We start from the raw sequence: 15,206 nt of genomic DNA on the forward strand, positions 1-15,206 counted from the left end.
GGAAACTCAGCCAATGTAATACAGTCACAGAACATGGAAACTCAGCCAATGTAATACAGTCACAGAACATGGAAACTCAGCCAATGTAATACAGTCACAGAACATGGAAACTCTCCCAATGTAATACAGTCACAGAACATGGAAACTCAGCCAATGTAATACAGTCACAGAACATGGACACTCAGCCAATGTAATACAGTCACAGAACATGGACACTCAGCCAATGTAATACAGTCACAGAACAGGGAAACTCAGCCAATGTAATACAGTCACAGTACATGGAGACTCAGCCTATGTAATACAGTCACAGAACATGATGGAAACTCAGCCAATGTAATACAGTCACAGAACAGAGGAAACTCAGCCAATGTAATACAGACACAGAACAGGGAAACTCAGCCAATGTAATACAGACACAGAACAGGGAAACTCAGCCAATGTAATACAGTCACAGAACATGGACACTCAGCCAGTGTAATACAGTCACAGAACATGATGGAAACTCAGCCAATGTAATACAGTCACAGAACATGGAAACTCAGCCAATGTAATACAGTCACAGAACATGATGGAAACTCAGCCAATGTAATACAGTCACAGAACATGGAAACTCCGCCAATGTAATACAGTCACAGAACATGGAAACTCCGCCAATGTAATACAGTCACAGAACATGGAAACTCCGCCAATGTAATACAGTCACAGAACATGATGGAAACTCAGCCAATGTAATACAGTCACAGAACATGGAAACTCAGCCAATGTAATACAGTCACAGAACATGGAAACTCAGCCAATGTAATACAGTCACAGAACATGGAAACTCAGCCAATGTAATACAGTCACAGAACAGGGAAACTCAGCCAATGTAATACAGTCACAGAACATGGAAACTCAGCCAATGTAATACAGTCACAGAACATGGACACTCAGCCAATGTAATACAGTCACAGAACATGGAAACTCAGCCAATGTAATACAGTCACAGAACATGGAAACTCAGCCAATGTAATACAGTCACAGAACATGGAAACTCAGCCAATGTAATATAGTCACAGAACAGGGAAACTCAGCCAATGTAATACAGTCACAGAACATGGACACTCAGCCAGTGTAATACAGTCACAGAACATGATGGAAACTCAGCCAATGTAATACAGCCACAGAACATGGAAACTCAGCCAATGTAATACAGTCACAGAACATGATGGAAACTCAGCCAATGTAATACAGTCACAGAACATGGAAACTCCGCCAATGTAATACAGTCACAGAACAGGGAAACTCAGCCAATGTAATACAGTCACAGAACAGAGGAAGCTCAGCCAATGTAATACAGTCACAGAACATGGAAACTTAGCCAATGTAATACAGTCACAGAACATGGAAACTCAGCCAATGTAATACAGTCACAGAACATGGACACTCAGCCAATGTAATACAGTCACAGAACATGGACACTCAGACAATGTAATACAGTCACAGAACATGATGGAAACTCAGCCAATGTAATAATGTAACAGAACATGGAAACTCAGCCAATGTAATACAGTCACAGAACATGGAAACTCAGCCAATGTAATACAGTCACAGAACATGGAAACTCTCCCAATGTAATACAGTCACAGAACATGGAAACTCAGCCAATGTAATACAGTCACAGAACATGGAAACTCAGCCAATGTAATACAGTCACAGAACATGGAAACTCAGCCAATGTAATACAGTCACAGAACATGGAAACTCAGCCAATGTAATACAGTCACAGAACATGATGGAAACTCAGCCAATGTAATACAGTCACAGAACATGGACACTCAGCCAATGTAATACAGTCACAGAACATGGAAACTCAGCCAATGTAATACAGTCACAGAACATGGACACTCAGCCAATGTAATACAGTCACAGAACATGGAAACTCAGGCAATGTAATACAGTCACAGAACAGGGAAACTCAGCCAATGTAATACAGTCACAGAACAGGGAAACTCAGCCAATGTAATACAGTCACAGAACATGGAAACTCAGCCAATGTAATACAGTCACAGTACATGGAAACTCAGCCAATGTAATACAGTCACAGAACATGGACACTCAGCCAATGTAATACAGTCACAGAACATGGACACTCAGCCAATGTAATACAGTCACAGAACATGGAAACTCAGCCAATGTAATACAGTCACAGAACAGGGAAACTCAGGCAATGTAATACAGTCACAGAACATGGACACTCAGCCAATGTAATACAGTCACAGAACATGGACACTCAGACAATGTATTACAGTCACAGAACATGGACACTCAGCCAATGTAATACAGTCACAGAACATGGACACTCAGCCAATGTAATACAGTCACAGAACATGATGGAAACTCAGCCAATGTAATACAGTCACAGAACATGGACACTCAGCCAATGTAATACAGTCACAGAACATGGAAACTCAGCCAATGTAATACAGTCACAGAACAGGGAAACTCAGCCAATGTAATACAGTCACAGAACAGGGAAACTCAGCCAATGTAATACAGTCACAGTACATGGAAACTCAGCCAATGTAATACAGTCACAGAACAGAGGAAACTCAGCCAATGTAATACAGTCACAGACCATGGAAACTCAGCCAATGTAATACAGTCACAGAACATGGAAACTCAGCCAATGTAATACAGTCACAGAACAGGGAAACTCAGCCAATGTAATACAGTCACAGAACATGGACACTCAGCCAATGTAATTCAGTCACAGAACATGGAAACTCAGCCAATGTAATACAGTCACAGAACAGGGAAACTCAGCCAATGTAATACAGTCACAGAACATGGACACTCAGCCAATGTAATACAGTCACAGAACATGGACACTCAGCCAATGTAATACAGTCACAGAACAGGGAAACTCAGCCAATGTAATACAGTCACAGTACATGGAGACTCAGCCAATGTAATACAGACACAGAACAGGGAAACTCAGCCAATGTAATACAGACACAGAACAGGGAAACTCAGCCAATGTAATACAGTCACAGAACATGGACACTCAGCCAGTGTAATACAGTCACAGAACATGATGGAAACTCAGCCAATGTAATACAGTCACAGAACATGGAAACTCAGCCAATGTAATACAGTCACAGAACATGATGGAAACTCAGCCAATGTAATACAGTCACAGAACATGGAAACTCCGCCAATGTAATACAGTCACAGAACATGGAAACTCCGCCAATGTAATACAGTCACAGAACATGGAAACTCCGCCAATGTAATACAGTCACAGAACATGGAAACTCCGCCAATGTAATACAGTCACAGAACATGGAAACTCCGCCAATGTAATACAGTCACAGAACATGGAAACTCCGCCAATGTAATACAGTCACAGAACATGATGGAAACTCAGCCAATGTAATACAGTCACAGAACATGGAAACTCAGCCAATGTAATACAGTCACAGAACATGGAAACTCAGCCAATGTAATACAGTCACAGAACATGGAAACTCAGCCAATGTAATATAGTCACAGAACAGGGAAACTCAGCCAATGTAATACAGTCACAGAACATGATGGATACTCAGCCAATGTAATACAGTCACAGAACATGATGGAAACTCAGCCAATGTAATACAGTCACAGAACATGATGGAAACTCAGCCAATGTAATACAGTCACAGAACATGGAAACTCCGCCAATGTAATACAGTCACAGAACAGGGAAACTCAGCCAATGTAATACAGTCACAGAACAGAGGAAGCTCAGCCAATGTAATACAGTCACAGAACATGGAAACTTAGCCAATGTAATACAGTCACAGAACATGGAAACTCAGCCAATGTAATACAGTCACAGAACATGGACACTCAGCCAATGTAATACAGTCACAGAACATGGACACTCAGACAATGTAATACAGTCACAGAACATGATGGAAACTCAGCCAATGTAATAATGTAACAGAACATGGAAACTCAGCCAATGTATTACAGTCACAGAACATGGAAACTCAGCCAATGTAATACAGTCACAGAACATGGAAACTCAGCCAATGTAATACAGTCACAGAACATGGAAACTCAGCCAATGTAATACAGTCACAGAACATGATGGAAACTCAGCCAATGTAATACAGTCACAGAACAGAGGAAACTCAGCCAATGTAATACAGTCACAGAACATGGAAACTCAGCCAATGTAATACAGTCACAGAACATGGAAACTCAGCCAATGTAATACAGTCACAGAACATGATGGAAACTCAGCCAATGTAATACAGTCACAGAACAGAGGAAACTCAGCCAATGTAATACAGTCACAGAACATGATGGAAACTCAGCCAATGTAATACAGTCACAGAACAGAGGAAACTCAGCCAATGTAATACAGTCACAGAACATGGACACTCAGCCAATGTAATACAGTCACAGAACAGAGGAAACTCAGCCAATGTAATACAGTCACAGAACAGAGGAAACTCAGCCAATGTAATACAGTCACAGAACATGGAATCTCAGCCAATGTAATACAGTCACAGAACATGATGGAAACTCAGCCAATGTAATACAGTCACAGAACATGGACACTCAGCCAATGTAATACAGTCACAGAACATGGACACTCAGCCAATGTAATACAGTCACAGAACAGAGGAAACTCAGCCAATGTAATACAGTCACAGAACATGGACACTCAGCCAATGTAATACAGTCACAGAACATGGACACTCAGCCAATGTAATACAGTCACAGAACATGGACACTCAGCCAATGTAATACAGTCACAGAACATGGACACTCAGCCAATGTAATACAGTCACAGAACATGGACACTCAGCCAATGTAATACAGTCACAGAACATGATGGAAACTCAGCCAATGTAATACAGTCACAGAACATGGAAACTCAGCCAATGTAATACAGTCACAGAACATGGACACTCAGCCAATGTAATACAGTCACAGAACATGATGGAAACTCAGCCAATGTAATACAGTCACAGAACATGGAAACTCAGCCAATGTAATACAGTCACAGAACATGGAAACTCAGCCAATGTAATACAGTCACAGTACATGGAGACTCAGCCAATGTAATACAGTCACAGAACATGGAATGTCAGCCAATGTAATACAGTCACAAAACATGGACACTCAGCCAATGTAATACAGTCACAGAACATGGAAACTCAGCCAATGTAATACAGTCACAGAACATGGACACTCAGCCAATGTAATATAGTCACAGAACATGGAAACTCAGCCAATGTAATACAGTCACAGAACATGATGGAGACTCAGCCAATGTAATACAGTCACAGAACATGAACACTCAGCCAATGTAATACAGTCACAGAACATGATGGAAACTCAGCCAATGTAATACAGTCACAGAACATGGACACTCAGCCAATGTAATACAGTCACAGAACATGATGGAGACTCAGCCAATGTAATACAGTCACAGTACATGGAAACTCAGCCAATGTAATAATGTCACAGAACATGGAAACTCAGCCAATGTAATACAGTCACAGAACATGGAATCTCAGCCAATGTAATACAGTCACAGATCATGGAAACTCAGCCAATGTAATACAGTCACAGAACATGATGGAAACTCAGCCAATGTAATACAGTCACAGAACATGGACACTCAGCCAATGTAATACAGTCACAGAACATGGAGACTCAGCCAATGTAATACAGTCACAGAACATGGAAACTCAGCCAATGTAATACAGTCACAGAACATGATGGAAACTCAGCCAATGTAATACAGTCACAGAACATGGACACTCAGCCAATGTAATACAGTCACAGTACATGGAGACTCAGCCAATGTAATACAGACACAGAACATGGAATCTCAGCCAATGTAATACAGTCACAGAACATGGAAACTCAGCCTATGTAATACAGTCACAGAACATGGAATCTCAGCCAATGTAATACAGTCACAGAACATGGAAACTCAGCCAATGTAATACAGTCACAGAACATGGACACTCAGCCAATGTAATACAGTCACAGAACATGGAATCTCAGCCAATGTAATACAGTCACAGAACATGGAAACTCAGCCAATGTAATACAGTCACAGAACATGGACACTCAGCCAATGTAATACAGTCACAGAACAGAGGAAACTCAGCCAATGTAATACAGTCACAGAACATGGAAACTCAGCCAATGTAATACAGTCACAGTACATGGAAACTCAGCCAATGTAATACAGTCACAGAACAGAGGAAACTCAGCCAATGTAATACAGACACAGAACATGGAAACTCAGCCAATGTAATACAGTCACAGAACATGATGGAAACTCAGCCAATGTAATACAGACACAGAACATGGAAACTCAGCCAATGTAATACAGTCACAGAACATGGAAACTCAGCCAATGTAATACAGTCACAGAACATGGACACTCGGCCAATGTAATACAGTCACAGAACATGGAGACTCAGGCAATGTAATACAGTCACAGAACATGGAATCTCAGCCAATGTAATACAGTCACAGAACATGGAAACTCAGCCAATGTAATACAGTCACAGAACATGGAATCTCAGCCAATGTAATACAGTCACAGAACATGGAGACTCAGGCAATGTAATACAGTCACAGAACATGGAATCTCAGCCAATGTAATACAGTCACAGAACATGGAAACTCAGCCAATGTAATACAGTCACAGAACATGGAAACTCAGCCAATGTAATACAGTCACAGAACATGAAGACTCAGCCAATGTAATACAGTCACAGAACATGGAAACTCAGCCAATGTAATACAGTCACAGAACATGGACACTCGGCCAATGTAATACAGTCACAGAACATGGAGACTCAGGCAATGTAATACAGTCACAGAACATGGAATCTCAGCCAATGTAATACAGTCACAGAACATGGAAACTCAGCCAATGTAATACAGTCACAGTACATGGAAACTCAGCCAATGTAATACAGTCACAGAACATGGAAACTCAGCCAATGTAATACAGTCACAGAACATGAAGACTCAGCCAATGTAATACAGTTACAGAACAGGGAATTGCAGCCAATGTAATATAGTCACAGAACATGGAGACTCAGGCAATGTAATACAGTCACAGAACATGGAATCTCAGCCAATGTAATACAGTCACAGAACATGGAAACTCAGCCAATGTAATACAGTCACAGAACAGGGAATTGCAGCCAATGTAATATAGTCACAGAACATGGAGACTCAGGCAATGTAATACAGTCACAGAACATGGAATCTCAGCCAATGTAATACAGTCACAGAACATGATGGAAACTCAGCCAATGTAATACAGTCACAGAACATGATGGAAACTCAGCCAATGTAATACAGTCACAGAACATGGAGACTCAGCCAATGTAATACAGTCACAGAACATGGAAACTCAGCCAATGTAATACAGTCACAGTACATGGAAACTCAGCCAATGTAATATAGTCACAGAACATGGACACTCAGCCAATGTAATACAGACACAGAACATGGACACTCAGCCAATGTAATACAGTCACAGAACATGGAAACTCAGCCAATGTAATACAGTCACAGTACATGGAAACTCAGCCAATGTAATATAGTCACAGAACATGGACACTCAGCCAATGTAATACAGACACAGAACATGGACACTCAGCCAATGTAATACAGTCACAGAACATGGACACTCAGCCAATGTAATACAGTCACAGAACATGGAAACTCAGCCAATGTAATACAGTCACAGAACAGGGAAACTCAGCCAATGTAATACAGTCACAGAACATGGAAACTCAGCCAATGTAATACAGTCACAGTACATGGAAACTCAGCCAATGTAATATAGTCACAGAACATGGAGACTCAGCCAATGTAATACAGTCACAGTACATGGACACTCAGCCAATGTAATACAGACACAGAACATGGAAACTCAGCCAATGTAATACAGTCACAGAACATGGACACTTAGCCAATGTAATATAGTCACAGAACATGGAGACTCAGCCAATGTAATACAGTCACAGAACATGGAGACTCAGCCAATGTAATACAGTCACAGAACATGGAAACTCAGCCAATGTAATACAGTCACAGAACATGGAGACTCAGCCAATGTAATACAGTCACAGTACATGGAAACTCAGCCAATGTAATATAGTCACAGAACATGGACACTCAGCCAATGTAATACAGACACAGAACATGGACACTCAGCCAATGTAATACAGACACAGAACATGGACACTCAGCCAATGTAATACAGACACAGAACATGGACACTCAGCCAATGTAATACAGTCACAGAACAGGGAAACTCAGCCAATGTAATACAGTCACAGAACATGGAAACTCAGCCAATGTAATACAGTCACAGAACAGGGACACTCAGCCAATGTAATATAGTCACAGAACATGGACACTCAGCCAATGTAATACAGTCACAGAACAGAGGAGACTCAGCCAATGTAATACAGTCACAGAACATGGACACTCAGCCAATGTAATACAGTCACAGAACATGGACACTCAGCCAATGTAATACAGACACAGAACATGGACACTCAGCCAATGTAATATAGTCACAGAACATGGACACTCAGCCAATGTAATACAGTCACAGAATATGGAATCTCAGCCAATGTAATACAGTCACAGAACATGGACACTCAGCCAATGTAATATAGTCACAGAACATGGACACTCAGACAATGTAATATAGTCACAGAACATGGACACTCAGCCAATGTAATACAGTCACAGAACATGGACACTCAGCCAATGTAATACAGTCACAGAACATGGAAACGTGTTTTTCAGACTCGAAAAAACTCTCAAGATTTAAACTCTCCTCCAGGTGTTTCCTGTATTGAAAATATAACTTGATCTATGTATTTGTGTGAGAGTTTTACTGCTAAACTCTCATATTGTCTAAACTCTCATCCTATTAGATTTGGCCCATAATCTCTCAAAAAAACAACATAATGGTCTGTCACAGGTTAAATATTGGATAACCTTTGGTTGGTGGTTCACCCAAAGAATTTGTGATGAACCCAAGTATATACTTAGCAAAAATTAAAAACTGACGTTAGCGTCTACTTAACAACATTGGATTAGAGGAGGAGTGCTCCTCACACATACATACATACATACATACATACATACAATCACATTACTACATGACTCCTCACACACATATACAATCACATTAGTACATGGCTACTCACACACATATACATAGATACAATCACATTAGTACATGGCTCCTCACACACATATACAATCACATTAGTACATGGCTACTCACACACATAGATACAATCACATTAGTACATGGCTCCTCACACACATATACAATCACATTAGTAATGGCTCCTCACACACATAGATACAATCACATTAGTACATGGCTCCTCACACACATATACAATCACATTAGTGCATGGCTCCTCACACACATATACATAGATACATTCACATTAGTGCATGGCTCCTCACACACATATACAATCACATTAGTGCATGGCTCCTCACACACATATACATAGATACATTCACATTAGTGCATGGCTCCTCACACAGATATACAATCACATTAGTGCATGGCTCCTCACACACATATACATAGATACAATCATATTAGTACATGGCTCCTCACACACATAGATACAATCACATTAGTACATGACTCCTCACACACATATACATAGATACAATCACATTAGTACATGGCTCCACACACACATATACATAGATACAATCACATTACTACATGGCTCCTCACACACATATACATAGATACAATCACTTTACTACATGGCTACACACACACATATACATAGATACAATCACATTAGTACATGGCTCCTCACACACATATACATAGATACAATCACATTACTACATGACTCCTCACACACATATACATAGATACAATCACATTACTACATGTCTCCTCACACACATATACATAGATACAATCACATTAGTTCATGACTCCTCACACACATATACATAGATACAATCACATTACTACATGGCTACACACACACATATACATAGATACAATCACATTACTACATGACTCCTCACACACATATACATAGATACAATCACATTTCTACATGGCTACACACACACATATACATAGATACAATCACATTACTACACGACTCCTCACACACATATACAAAGATACAATCACATTAGTACATGGCTCCTCACACACATATACATAGATACAATCACATTACTACATGACTCCTCACACACATATACATAGATACAATCACATTACTACATGACTCCTCACACACATATACATAGATACAATCACATTAGTACATGGCTCCTCACACACATATACATAGATGCAATCACATTACTACATGACTCCTCACACACATATACATAGATACAATCACATTACTACATGACTCCTCACACACATATACAAAGATACAATCACATTACTACATGACTCCTCACACACATATACATAGATACAATCACATTACTACATGGCTACACACACACACATATACATAGATACAATCACATTAGTACATGGCTCCTCACACACATATACATAGATACAATCACATTACTACATGACTCCTCACACACATATACATAGATACAATCACATTACTACATGACTCCTCACACACATATACATAGATACAATCACATTACTACATGACTCCTCACACACATATACATAGATACAATCACATTAGTACATGGCTACACACACACATATACATAGATACAATCACATTACTACATGGCTCCTCACACACATATACATAGATACAATCACATGACTACATGGCTCCTCACACACATATACATAGATACAATCACATTACTACATGGCTCCTCACACACATATACATAGATACAATCACATTAGTACATGGCTCCTCACACACATATACATAGATACAATCACATTACTACATGACTCCTCACACACATATACATAGATACAATCACATTACTACATGACTCCTCACACACACATATACATAGATACAATCACATTACTACATGGCTACACACACACATATACATAGATATAATCACATTACTACATGACTCCTCACACACATATACATAGATACAATCACATTAGTATATGGCTCCTCACACACATATACATAGATACAATCACATTACTACATGGCTCCTAACACAGACATACATAGATACAATCACATTACTACATGACTCCACACACATATACATAGATATAATCACATTAGTATATGAATCCTCACACACATATATAGATATAATCACATTAGTACATGACTCCTCACACAGATATACATAGATACAATCACATTAGTATATGACTCCTCACACACATATATAGATATAATCACATTAGTACATGACTCCTCACACAGATATACATAGATACAATCACATTAGTATATGACTCCTCACACACATATATAGATACAATCACATTAGTACATGACTCCTCACACACATATACATAGATACAATCACATTAGTACATGGCTCCTCACACACATATACATAGATACAATCACATTACTACATGACTCCTCACACACATATACATAGATATAATCACATTACTACATGGCTCCTCATATACATAAATACAATCACATTACTACATGGCTACACACACACATATACATAGATACAATCACATTAGTACATGACTCCACACACACACATACATAGATACAATCACATTACTACATGACTCCTCACACACATATACATAGATACAATCACGTTAGTACATGACTCCTCACACACATATACATAGATACAATCACATTAGTACATGGCTCCTCACACACATATACATAGATATAATCACATTACTACATGGCTCCTCACACACATATACATAGATACAATCACATTACTACATGACTCCTCACACACATATACATAGATACAATCACATTACTACATGACTCCTCACACACATATACATAGATACAATCACATTACTACATGGCTACACACACACACATATACATAGATACAATCACATTACTACATGGCTCCTCACACACATATACATAGATACAATCACATTAGTACAATGCTCCTCACACACATATACATAGATACAATCACATTACTACATGACTCCTCACACACATATACATAGATACAATCACATTACTACATGACTCCTCACACACATATACATAGATACAATCACATTACTACATGACTCCTCACACACATATACATAGATACAATCACATTACTACATGGCTCCTCACACACATATACATAGATACAATCACATTACTACATGGCTACACACACACATATACATAGATATAATCACTTTACTACATGACTCCTCACACACATATACATAGATACAATCACATTACTACATGACTCCTCACACACATATACATAGATACAATCACATTACTACATGACTCCTCACACACATATACATAGATACAATCACATTACTACATGACTCCTCACACACATATACATAGATACAATCACATTTCTACATGGCTACACACACACATATACATAGATACAATCACATTAGTACATGGCTCCTCACACACATATACATAGATACAATCACATTACTACATGACTCCTCACACACATATACATAGATACAATCACATTACTACATGGCTCCTCACACACATATACATAGATACAATCACATTACTACATGACTCCTCACACACACATACATAGATACAATCACATTAGTACATGGCTCCTCATATACATAGATACAATCACATTAGTACATGGCTACACACACACACATACATAGATACAATCACATTTCTACATGACTCCTCACACACATATACATAGATACAATCACATTACTACATGACTCCTCACACACATATACATAGATACAATCACATTACTACATGGCTACACACACACACATACATAGATACAATCACATTTCTACATGACTCCTCACACACATATACATAGATACAATCACATTACTACATGACTCCTCACACACATATACATAGATACAATCACATTACTACATGGCTCCTCACACACATATACATAGATACAATCACATTACTACATGGCTACACACACATATACATAGATACAATCACATTACTACATGGCTCCTCACACAGACATACATAGATACAATCACATTACTACATGACTCCTCACACACATATACATAGATACAATCACATTACTACATGGCTCCTCACACACATATACATAGATACAATCACATTACTACATGGCTACACACACATATACATAGATACAATCACATTACTACATGGCTCCTCACACAGACATACATAGATACAATCACATTAGTACATGACTCCACACACACATATACATAGATACAATCACATTACTACATGGCTCCTCACACACATATACATAGATACAATCACATTAGTACATGACTCCTCACACATTTACATAGATATAATCACATTACTACATGGCTCCTCACACACACATACATAGATATAATCACATTACTACATGACTCCTCACACACATATACATAGATACAATCACATTAGTACATGACTCCACACACACATATACATAGATACAATCACATTAGTACATGACTCCTCACACACATATACATAGATACAATCACATTAGTATATGACTCCTCACACACATATATAGATACAATCACATTAGTACATGACTCCTCACACAGATATACATAGATACAATCACATTACTACATGACTACTCACACACATATACATAGATACAATCACATTACTACATGACTCCTCACACACATATACATAGATACAATCACATTAGTATATGACTCCTCACCCACATATATAGATACAATCACATTAGTACATGACTCCTCACACACATATACATAGATATAATCACATTACTACATGACTCCTCACACACATATACATAGATACAATCACATTACTACATGACTCCTCACACACATATACATAGATACAATCACATTACTACATGACTCCTCACACACATATACATAGATACAATCACATTACTACATGACTCCTCACACACATATACATAGATACAATCACATTAGTATATGACTCCTCACACACATATACATAGATACAATCATATTAGTACATGGCTCCTCACACACATATACATAGATACAATCACATTACTACATGGCTCCTCACACACATATACATAGATACAATCACATTACTACATGACTACTCACACACATATACATAGATACAATCACATTACTACATGACTCCTCACACACATATACATAGATACAATCACATTAGTATATGACTCCTCACACACATATATAGATACAATCACATTAGTACATGGCTCCTCACACACATATACATAGATACAATCACATTACTACATGGCTCCTCACACACGTATACATAGATACAATCACATTACTACATGGCTCCTCACACACATATATACATAGATACAATCACATTACTACATGGCTCCTCACACACATATACATAGATACAATCACATTACTACATGGCTCCTCACACACACATACATAGATATAATCACATTACTACATGGCTACACACACACACATATACATAGATACAATCACATTACTACATGGCTCCTCACACACATATACATAGATATAATCACATTACTACATGGCTCCTCACACACATATACATAGATACAATCACATTACTACATGGCTCCTCACACACACATACATAGATATAATCACATTACTACATGGCTACACACACACACATATACATAGATACAATCACATTACTACATGGCTACACACACACATATACATAGATATAATCACATTAGTACATGGCTACACACACACATATACATAGATACAATCACATTACTACATGGCTCCTCACACACATATACATAGATATAATCACATTAGTACATGACTTCTCACACACATATACATAGATACAATCACATTAGTACAATGCTCCTCACACACATATACATAGATATAATCACATTACTACATGGCTACACACACACACATACATAGATACAATCACATTAGTACATGGCTCCTCACACACACATACATAGATATAATCACATTAGTATATGGCTCCTCACACACATATACATAGATACAATCACATTAGTACATGACTCCTCACACACATATACATAGA

General features: G+C 38.4%; 1 protein-coding gene across 1 annotated transcript in view; it reads left to right on the plus strand.

Annotated features, from left to right (window-relative positions):
* ADCK5 (aarF domain containing kinase 5) overlaps positions 1-15,206 on the plus strand; it is a 183,621-nt gene that overhangs the window by 76,824 nt on the left and 91,591 nt on the right.

This window comes from Taudactylus pleione, unplaced genomic scaffold (genome assembly GCF_031769625.1).
Source record: "Taudactylus pleione unplaced genomic scaffold, aTauple2 ptg000863l, whole genome shotgun sequence".
Lineage (NCBI taxonomy): Eukaryota > Metazoa > Chordata > Amphibia > Anura > Myobatrachidae > Taudactylus > Taudactylus pleione.